Below are 8,874 nucleotides of genomic sequence, written 5' to 3'. Positions count from 1 at the left end.
GCCACGTCCCCGCGAGCGCGCGGGGCTGCGTGGACCGGATTCCCGCCCAGCTCGGGTAACCCATCCTGTGGGGGACGCTGAATCCTAGCTCCTTGCTCTTGGGCGAGTGGGCGCGGCTCACTGACCGTGGCCCACTGACCGCCACGTCCTCATTTACGGAACGCAACCCTGATTCCCAAGGCTTCAAGTGCCATTCTGATAGCTTTCTTCCTGTCTCCAAGGCCCTGGGGCCGGAATAATCCCGCTGTAACGTCTCCACCCACCATGGAACGAGCCCAATTTCTGACTCTAGACCCATCTACTGCAGCAGCTCTCTGCCCGCCAATTTGTACCTTTCGATTTCCACCCACGTTGGTCTTTCACACTTCTGCATAAACCATCACGATCCTGGCCTTCCCTAACAGCCTTACCATTTCACAACCATGTGGTCTTTGTTCCCAAAGCAGCTTCCTCTGCCTGAAGGATGTTTTCTCGATTTTTTTTTTTTAGCTACTGAAAGCTATCAGTCATGAAACAGGTCGCCATCCTATGTTAATGGAAGCTGTAGTGAAATTGCCAGTGCAGTTAAGGTGTTAGTTCTAGGAATCTTTCCTGGTTAGTAAACAGATAATGTGTATTTGCTTTCCTAGCAGTTTGTATTTTCAGTATAGAGCCAGATATTGTTAAATAACGGTGCTTATCCTGTCTTCTATTAGACGAAGTACCAAAATAGGATCTGTCTGACTTATGCCATCACGCCATCAGGAGCTCCCAGCTTACAGCCCAGGTCCAAGTAAATTCTCAGCAATACTAAGTGAACCGAGTAGAAGAAACCTGTTGCATCGAAGGCCCTTGATTTAAAGGATACATAGGAAATTAGCAATTTGTTTTAGGGGATGGGGCAGGGAGAGTTTGAACCCAGATTCTGCGTAGGGTTTACCACTTAACTATAACCTCAGCCCCATCAACTACTCAATGCCATGGAATTAAAGCATGTATGCATTTGAGAGCTACTAGATTTTCAGCAAATATGGAATGAACAGCTCACAAAACCTCTAGAGTTTAAGTCTAGTAAAAACAAACACTAAGCTCATGAAAGACAAAACAGAGTAGCTTGTCTTAAGACGAGGAAAGGGTGGCAGCTACTGTTTGGCACATTCAAACTACCAACTCAAAATACAACTTTCATCTCAAAGAGAGTTTATTCTGGAGCCAAATGTGAGTGCCCAGATGTCACTGTAGTAACAGTTTGATGAAGTTTTTATAGTACTAGAACAAAGAAAATTACTTTTCAAATACAATAGTGGAAACATCAGAGAATGGGTTACAGCAAGTAGAACCTTCCTGATAACTGTCAGATATTATCTGATGATGCGCTTAGCTTAGTTGTGAAAGCTAGTGGTCTGCTAAGCCATACATTCCAAAGGAAATGTTGTGCTATATATTAAAAGTAACACAAAAAAAAGTAAAATAATTAAGAATATTGTCCCAGTGGCATAAAAGTAACCAGTGAAGGAAATGGGCATTTAAACAATCAAAACAACAAAACAACAAAACAACAACAACAACAACAACAACAACAACAACAACAGCAACACACCTCAGAGACAAAGACAGACACTACCTCAGAGTGAAAGGCTGGAAAACAACTTTCCAAGCAAATGGTCAGAAGAAGCAAGCTGGAGTAGCCATTCTAATATCAAATAAAATCAATTTTCAACTAAAAGTCATCAAAAAAGATAAGGAAGGACACTTCATATTCATCAAAGGAAAAATCCACCAAGATGAACTCTCAATCCTCATCTTCGGTTGGTTTATATACAAGTGTGCAATTTCTAGGCTTGAAAGTAAAATGATGCTATCTGGTGCTGGATAGAGGAGCCTTATTTTTTATTATGGCAGCTTGCTATTTTTGTAACATGGTGATTTGGTTGAATACAATAAAGTACAGTAGTAACTGAAAAAAAAAGAATAAATTTAGAAAAAAAAAACAACAACAACAGCAACAACAACACCCCTGGATTGACTGCATATTTACCCCTGTGTTTACAGATACTTTTTTCTGTGAACCATTACTTATTACCTTTTAATTCTAGTGAGGTTTTGTTTTTTTTTTTTTTTTTTTTTTTTTTTGGTTCTGCCAGCTTGCTTTCATAGCTATAATCTTGGTTATATAGAGTGGCTCACCCTAACCCTAGGAAAGACTGATCATCAACATTCAAGTTATCAGAGCTCTTGTCTGTTGGCTACTGGCCAGATCTGTTCTATTGTCTTGGTATTAAGCTAGATTTAGCTGGGGAAAGTAAATAGAAAGCCACGTTGTAAAATAAATTAGATAACAATACAATATTCCTGTAGATTTCCTCTTAACAAGATTATCTGTTTTATGTACAAGACATTAATAACGATGATAGAAGCAAGAGATTAGACTTGTTAGAAATCACAATTTTAATCGGAGGGTGTAGCACAGTAGTAAAATGCTTGCCTAGCATGCATGAAGGCCCTGGGTTCAATCTTAACTCCCATCGCCCAGAAAGAAGTCAAAATGTTAAAATCCTGGTAGCCATAACTGGATCTTACATTTAATTTTGATGACAGAAATGGAAATAGGATCCTACAAGGAGTCTGTGCAGTTCTATTTCCTTTTTATTAGCAAACTATAAATATCATTTCATTTAAAAAGCCCAGCTTATTGTAATGTAGAATACCGTAAGTACTCATTTAGTGAAGAGACTTCAGCACCTAAGGCATAGAACTTCAGGGATGTTGTAGTTATTAGAGGTGGAGGTCTTCTGTATAAATAAATGAAAAGTTAACCAAATCTTCAAGTGCCTCTAGCACTTGAAAACAAACTTTAAAAATTAGATCAGGAAAAGCCAACAGAGGTAAAGTTACTTTCTGTTCGACGTCTGAACATATCACAGGGCATTTTTCAGTGTTTAATTGGTTGGACTCAGTTAATTTTCTGCCTGAAGAAATGCTCTTAACTGCCAAGCCAGCTCTCCAGTCCCACGCTTGAATTTTTTTTTTAAACATGAAAACTAGTTTTGCGTAAGGTAGGGATTCAACCAAACATGTACAAGAAGATGAATGACTTTGAAAGTTCACGAAACCCAAAATTAACACTATTTAATATTTAGTTATAGACCAAGCGAAATGCTAAATGACATGGACAATTTCTTAAAATGCCTAATTATAAGAGGATTTAAGAAACAAGAAAGAGAAAAGTTACTTGAGATAGACACTCGGTTGTCAGTAGCCTGAAGACGAGTATTATCCAGCATTTCTGAAGCCAGATGTGTTCTCCAATGAAGTTTAACATGTTTCATCTTAGAAGTGTGAGCAAATAGTCATGCCTTTTAGTCTTGTTGTTAAGGCTACAGAGGTGCCTGGATACAGGTTTTCTCCTCCCAGCAGAATGAAGTCTTTGCTGTGATGTCTTTTGAATTCTGTCAGTTGAGGAATCATCTTGTTTCCTTTTTCACTGAGGAAGACTCTGTAACTAATTTTGAATTTTTGGTTACCATAGTTAAAGGTTATTTATAGTAGCACATGCTTTTCTTTACTAGAGATGGTTCAGATACTCTTTACTTAATCTCTTAAATAGACTGCCAAGTACTTTAAACACTTTCCACTAGTTTTTTGAGAGTTCTGTCCATGTTTTGATCATGTTCAACCTCTACCCCTAACTCTTCCCAAACCCCCTCCTTGCTCGCCCACTGGAATTTGAATTCTTTTCTTTTAGACCCTCTCAAGACCAATTTGTGTGGCCTAAATATTTTGAATGTGTACTCTTCACTGGTTCATGGTTGACTTACCAGGGGCTCCCTGTAGCTAACAGTTGCCAATCACTGAACAGCTAGAAGCGTATCGCGTGCACAAATCCCTCTCCATGTTAGGAGTTAGCCTGGATTGAGTTTGCACGGGTCGTGTGCCTGTTACTGCAACCTCTCTGTTCATATATGCAGCTTCTTTGGTGTGTCCAGAAGAGACACTGTTTCCTTGTAGTTACCCACTGCCTGTAGCTTTTACACTCCACCCTGTTCTCAAATGATTCCTGAACTGTGGAAGTGGGTGGGGTGATATATATATATATATATATATATATATATATATATATATATATATATATTCTCTTTAGGGCTGAGAATTTGTCAGTCTCTTATTCTTGGCACCCTGGCCAGCTGTGGGTCTCTATTTATCAGCATCTACTGCAAATAGAAGCTTCTCAGAGGAGTGCTGAAAGATGCACTAATTTCTAAGTGTGTTCCAAGTGAAACACACATATCTAAAACTCCAAGGCTAACGTCCACAATTAGAAAAAGGCGTGTCTTGATCTTTAAGAGTCCTTCGGTATGGGGCTGGGGATTTAGCTCAGTGGTAGAGCGCTTACCTAGGAAGCGCAAAGCCCTGGGTTCGGTCCCCAGCTCCGAAAAAAAGAACCAAAAAAAAAAAAAAAAAAAAAAAAAGAGTCCTTCGGTATAAATCATAAAGTTTTAAGACACACCTATTTCCTAAGAACACTACTAAGGCTGTTTAATGTTGCTTGTATGTGTATTTTTAGGGACGACCACTTGGCATTGGTTTATCCTTTTGGTAGCTAAGTCCTGGGGAAGACTAATTCTTCTTCTCATGGCAATTGTCAATTGCTGGTAGTTCTTCATCTAGGGATGGAGCCCCAGGAGATTTTCCAAATCCATGTTGGCATGTAAATTGGTGTTACTGTTCAGATCTTATCTAGACAGCCATTTTGTTGAAACCAAACACTCACTTTATAAGAAATAGAATGTTTTCTAAAATGGGTAAATCTTAGGAGAAAGTCAAAACTATAGTTAATTTTTTGACAATTTATTGGTGCTATTTTTAATCTAATAGGCCATGCTTTATAAATAAATTTAAATATCTATTTATTAAAATGACTTCCATGACCATGAGGTAATTTAGTAGGAGTGCCCCCAAATAACTGTTAAGGTAATGGCTATCTAACAAGCAGAGGCTTTATCCAGTAGAAAAACAAAACACACAAAAGTAAGATCTAATCACGGGTTCTGAATGCCTCATTAGTAAAAGGATAAAAACATAGTCCTTGCTTTTCGAAACTATTTTTTTTTCAAATGTTCATTTATTATATATGAGTACACTGTAGCTGTCTTCAGATACACCAGAAGAGGGCATCAAATCTCTTTACAGATGGTTGTGAGCCACCATGTGGTTGCTGGGAATTGAACTCAGGACCTCTGGAAGAGTAGTCGGGTGCTCTTAACCGCTGAGCCATCTCTCCAGCCCTCGAAACTATTTTTAAATAAACATTAGTAAGATTACATCAATACTTACAGAAACCTGACTGTTGCAAAAAGAATCCAGCATTAATTTATCTCAGGTCATTGAATTTTGACCTTATAAATTTTAATAAACTTTACATTATAGTCAACTTAGTTATAGTCATACACTTCAAGTTTTACTTTCACAATATTTCTACAATATAATTCAGCCTTCTAAAATTATTCTCCTTCATTTCCTTTTTGGGACAATCTTTATCTTACCATACAAAGTCTTTTCTCAACCAAAATATTAAAAAAGAAAAACCCCTTGGATCAAAAGTATATCATCTCACACCTATAACCGTTATATGTCCTTTTCTCATTTAATATTTTTGGACTCACCCCATTATTTTTTATATTTTAATAAATAAAATTTAAAGAACAATTTAAAGTCAGATACTTTAAATAAAAACGCAGAAGGCTGTATCTAAAATACAGAAAGCGTATACATGGTGTCTTAGCTTCAGCTATCAACCTGACACAACCCAGAGTCACTTGGGAACAAGAAACATGAGATATTGCCTCCATCAAACTGGCCTTTGGGAATGTCTGTAGGATTTTTTTTTTAAGTTGGCAGTTGATGTAGGAGGGCTCAGGCACCCCTAGGCAGGTCCCTGAGCAGTTTCAGAAAAAGAAGCTGAACAAGCTTGTAAGCAGTGTTCCTCCATGTCTCTGCTTCAGTTCCTGCCTCCAGGTTCCTGCCTTGAGTTCCTGACTTGACTTCATTCAATGGTAGACTATAACCTATAGTCAAATAAGCTCCTTTCTCCCCCAAATTGGTCTGGTCAGTATTTATCGTAGCAACAGGTAATCCAGGATAGATTTAATTGGATAGAAATTGGTCCAATTAAAGCGGGCTGCCCATTCATTATCTCCTGTTGCCTAGGTCTTTGGTTTTGTATGCAAAAATACATTTATAATTTTAAATGTTTCTCATGGAGAGAACTGTAAAACTAAGTTATTGTTGGTTACATTTTCCCTAACACTTGGTAGATGAAAGTTTGTAATTATCACACATAAAGTTGGCTGCAGTGTTGGATGGTGGGTGAACGTCTAAGTGCTTCCTACTTTTTGGAAATATTGTTTCTCCTGAAAAAATTCCAAACCTCACTGTGCGATCTCCGGGATGTGCGTTTTTGGATTAGGGTTATGTTCTGCTTTGGGGATTGATTTTCTCCGATTTTACGCTGAGACTCTCTTTTCCCTCTGTGGCTCAAAGTTACCCTAGATTATCTCACTGTTCACAGAAGTGGGTGTGTGCTCAAGACATGAAATCCTTACATGCGTCATTCTGGACACTCCAAATACATTTCCTCTTTCCTATTCAGGAACAGGGGATGTTTGTTGAACAAATTGGAAAATCTCTGTTGTAGGCCTCAGATGCTGTCTGATGATGAGTTCAGCTTTTGTGTTATGAAAGCCAGAGGTCTGCTAAGTTAATATATTCCAAAGGAAACCAGTGCTGTTTCTACAGTCCATAGACTTTACCGAATGACCAGGAAGCCATTAGGTTGGGTACACAGGAGAACAGCAAACCACCACTAAAGGAATGGCTATTAAAAGGGCTAAAATTGGCCCAAAATAACTTGTTTCTGGACTTGCAATTATACTTGATGTTCTAATGAGCTAATCACCTGTGTAGAAGGTTCAGCATGAAGGGGCAGCTTCCTTCTAGGAAGTTTTGATGACAAAATGAAAGGGTATTTGCCATCACTGATGGAGAGCTTTCTGGGGTGAGACGTGGGCTGGACTAAGAGAAGCAAGCAATAGAAGAATCTCAGTGTGGGGCAGAGCAGAAGGTACATGTCAAGGCCAAGCAGGGAACGAAAAACAAGTTTACATGGGGAAAGGATGGCTGACAAGTTTAGATGAAGAATGGGAAGTCTTAACCTGAGGAATCTGAGCTGAAGGTATTGGGAAGTGTGCCTACATGAAAGGTAGCTCGAAATGTAAAGGAACACATTTTCTCAAGCCTACCATAGGAAGTGTTATTTCAACATCTTAAAATGCCTTCTTAGCAGGGTTTCTATTCCTGCACAAACATCATGACCAAGAAGCAAGTTAGGGAGGAAAGGGTTTATTCAGCTTACACTTCCCCGCATTGCTGTTCATCACCAAAGGAAGTCAGGACTGGAACTCAAACAAGTCAGGGAGCAGGAGCTGCTGCAGAGGCCATGGAGGGATGTTACTTACTGGCTTGCTTCCTCTGGCTTGCTCAGCTTGCTCTCTGATAGAACCCAGGACTACCAGCCCAGGGATGGCACCACCCACAATGGGCTGGGTCCTCCCGCCTTGATCTAATTGAGAAAATGCCTTATAGTTGGGTCTCATGGTGGCATTTACACAACTGAGGCTGCTTTCTCTGTGTTATCTCCAGTTTGTCAAGGTGACACACAAAACTAGCCAGTACACGCCTTTTTGAGGTGAGGCACAGTATGAGGCACTGGCAAACCCTTAATGAGTAGGACATCACTCCATACTCAAGGAACTTCAGCCCAGAGTGAAGATGTGCTGTGGCACTCTGTCTTCTGGACATACCAGAAGCCAGAATAGCTGTTATTCTCCCGGAAGACCCTCACATGTTGGGTTCACAAACATTCCCTTGCAGAAAAGAGGGCTCACGTTCCAGTGTGATGGTTTGTATATGCTTAGCCCAGGGAGTGGCACTGTTGAGAGGAGTGGCCTTGTGGGAATAGGTGTGACCTTGTGAGTGTGGGCTTTAATACTCTTGTCCTAGCTGCCTGGGGGGAGACTTCTGCTAGTAGCCTTCAGATGAAGATGTGGAACTCTCAGCTTCTCCTGCACCATACCTGCCTGGATGCTGCCATGTTCCTGCTGTGATGATAATGGACTGAACCTCTGAACCTGTAAGCCAGCCCCAATTAAATGTTGTCCTTATAAGAATTGCCTTGGTCATGGCGTCTCTTCACAGTAGAACCCTATCTAAGACACCCAGATACAAAGTTAACACTTCCTGGGGGTTGGAGACTCCTTTGTGGTGTGCTCTCTAGTATTAGTGATCTATGTTGTGGTAACCCCTCACTCATGTTCCTGTGAGAAACCTCAAAGAACCCATTGGTTCACCAAGCTAGACTTGGGTGGACCCAATTCTTTGCTGTGTTGTTGCCCTACCTGGGGTGAATGGAAAGACTTCCGGGAATGGGGGAATCATACTCTGGCAGTATGTCTGTGAAAGCTGGAGATTCCCTGTAAATAATGTAAATAATGGCCTGACCTAGGAAGAGAAAGAGAATGAAAACTAATCTTGTATAGGAGAGAGGTTTAAAAATAAGAACAGGAAGGAGATGCCACTAAGTCAACAGAGCACGTCAGGCACACACAAAACCCTGGTTTCATGCCCCAGCACCATACGTATTAGGTGTGATGGCACACGCCTGTGTGTAGAAGCAGGAGGCTCAGAAATCAAGATCGTTCTCTGCTACATAGCAAGTTTGAAGCCAATCTGAGATACATAAAACCCTTTCTCAAAAACAAATAATAAAAAGGTATAACACAGTCTGTGTATCTCACTTAAAACTGTATACATATGTACAAGTTCATATATAATTTTTTT

This window comes from Rattus norvegicus, chromosome 4 (assembly GCF_036323735.1).
Source record: "Rattus norvegicus strain BN/NHsdMcwi chromosome 4, GRCr8, whole genome shotgun sequence".
Lineage (NCBI taxonomy): Eukaryota > Metazoa > Chordata > Mammalia > Rodentia > Muridae > Rattus > Rattus norvegicus.
The sequence above is the reverse complement of the archived record's forward strand: the minus strand, read 5'-3'. Positions refer to the sequence as shown.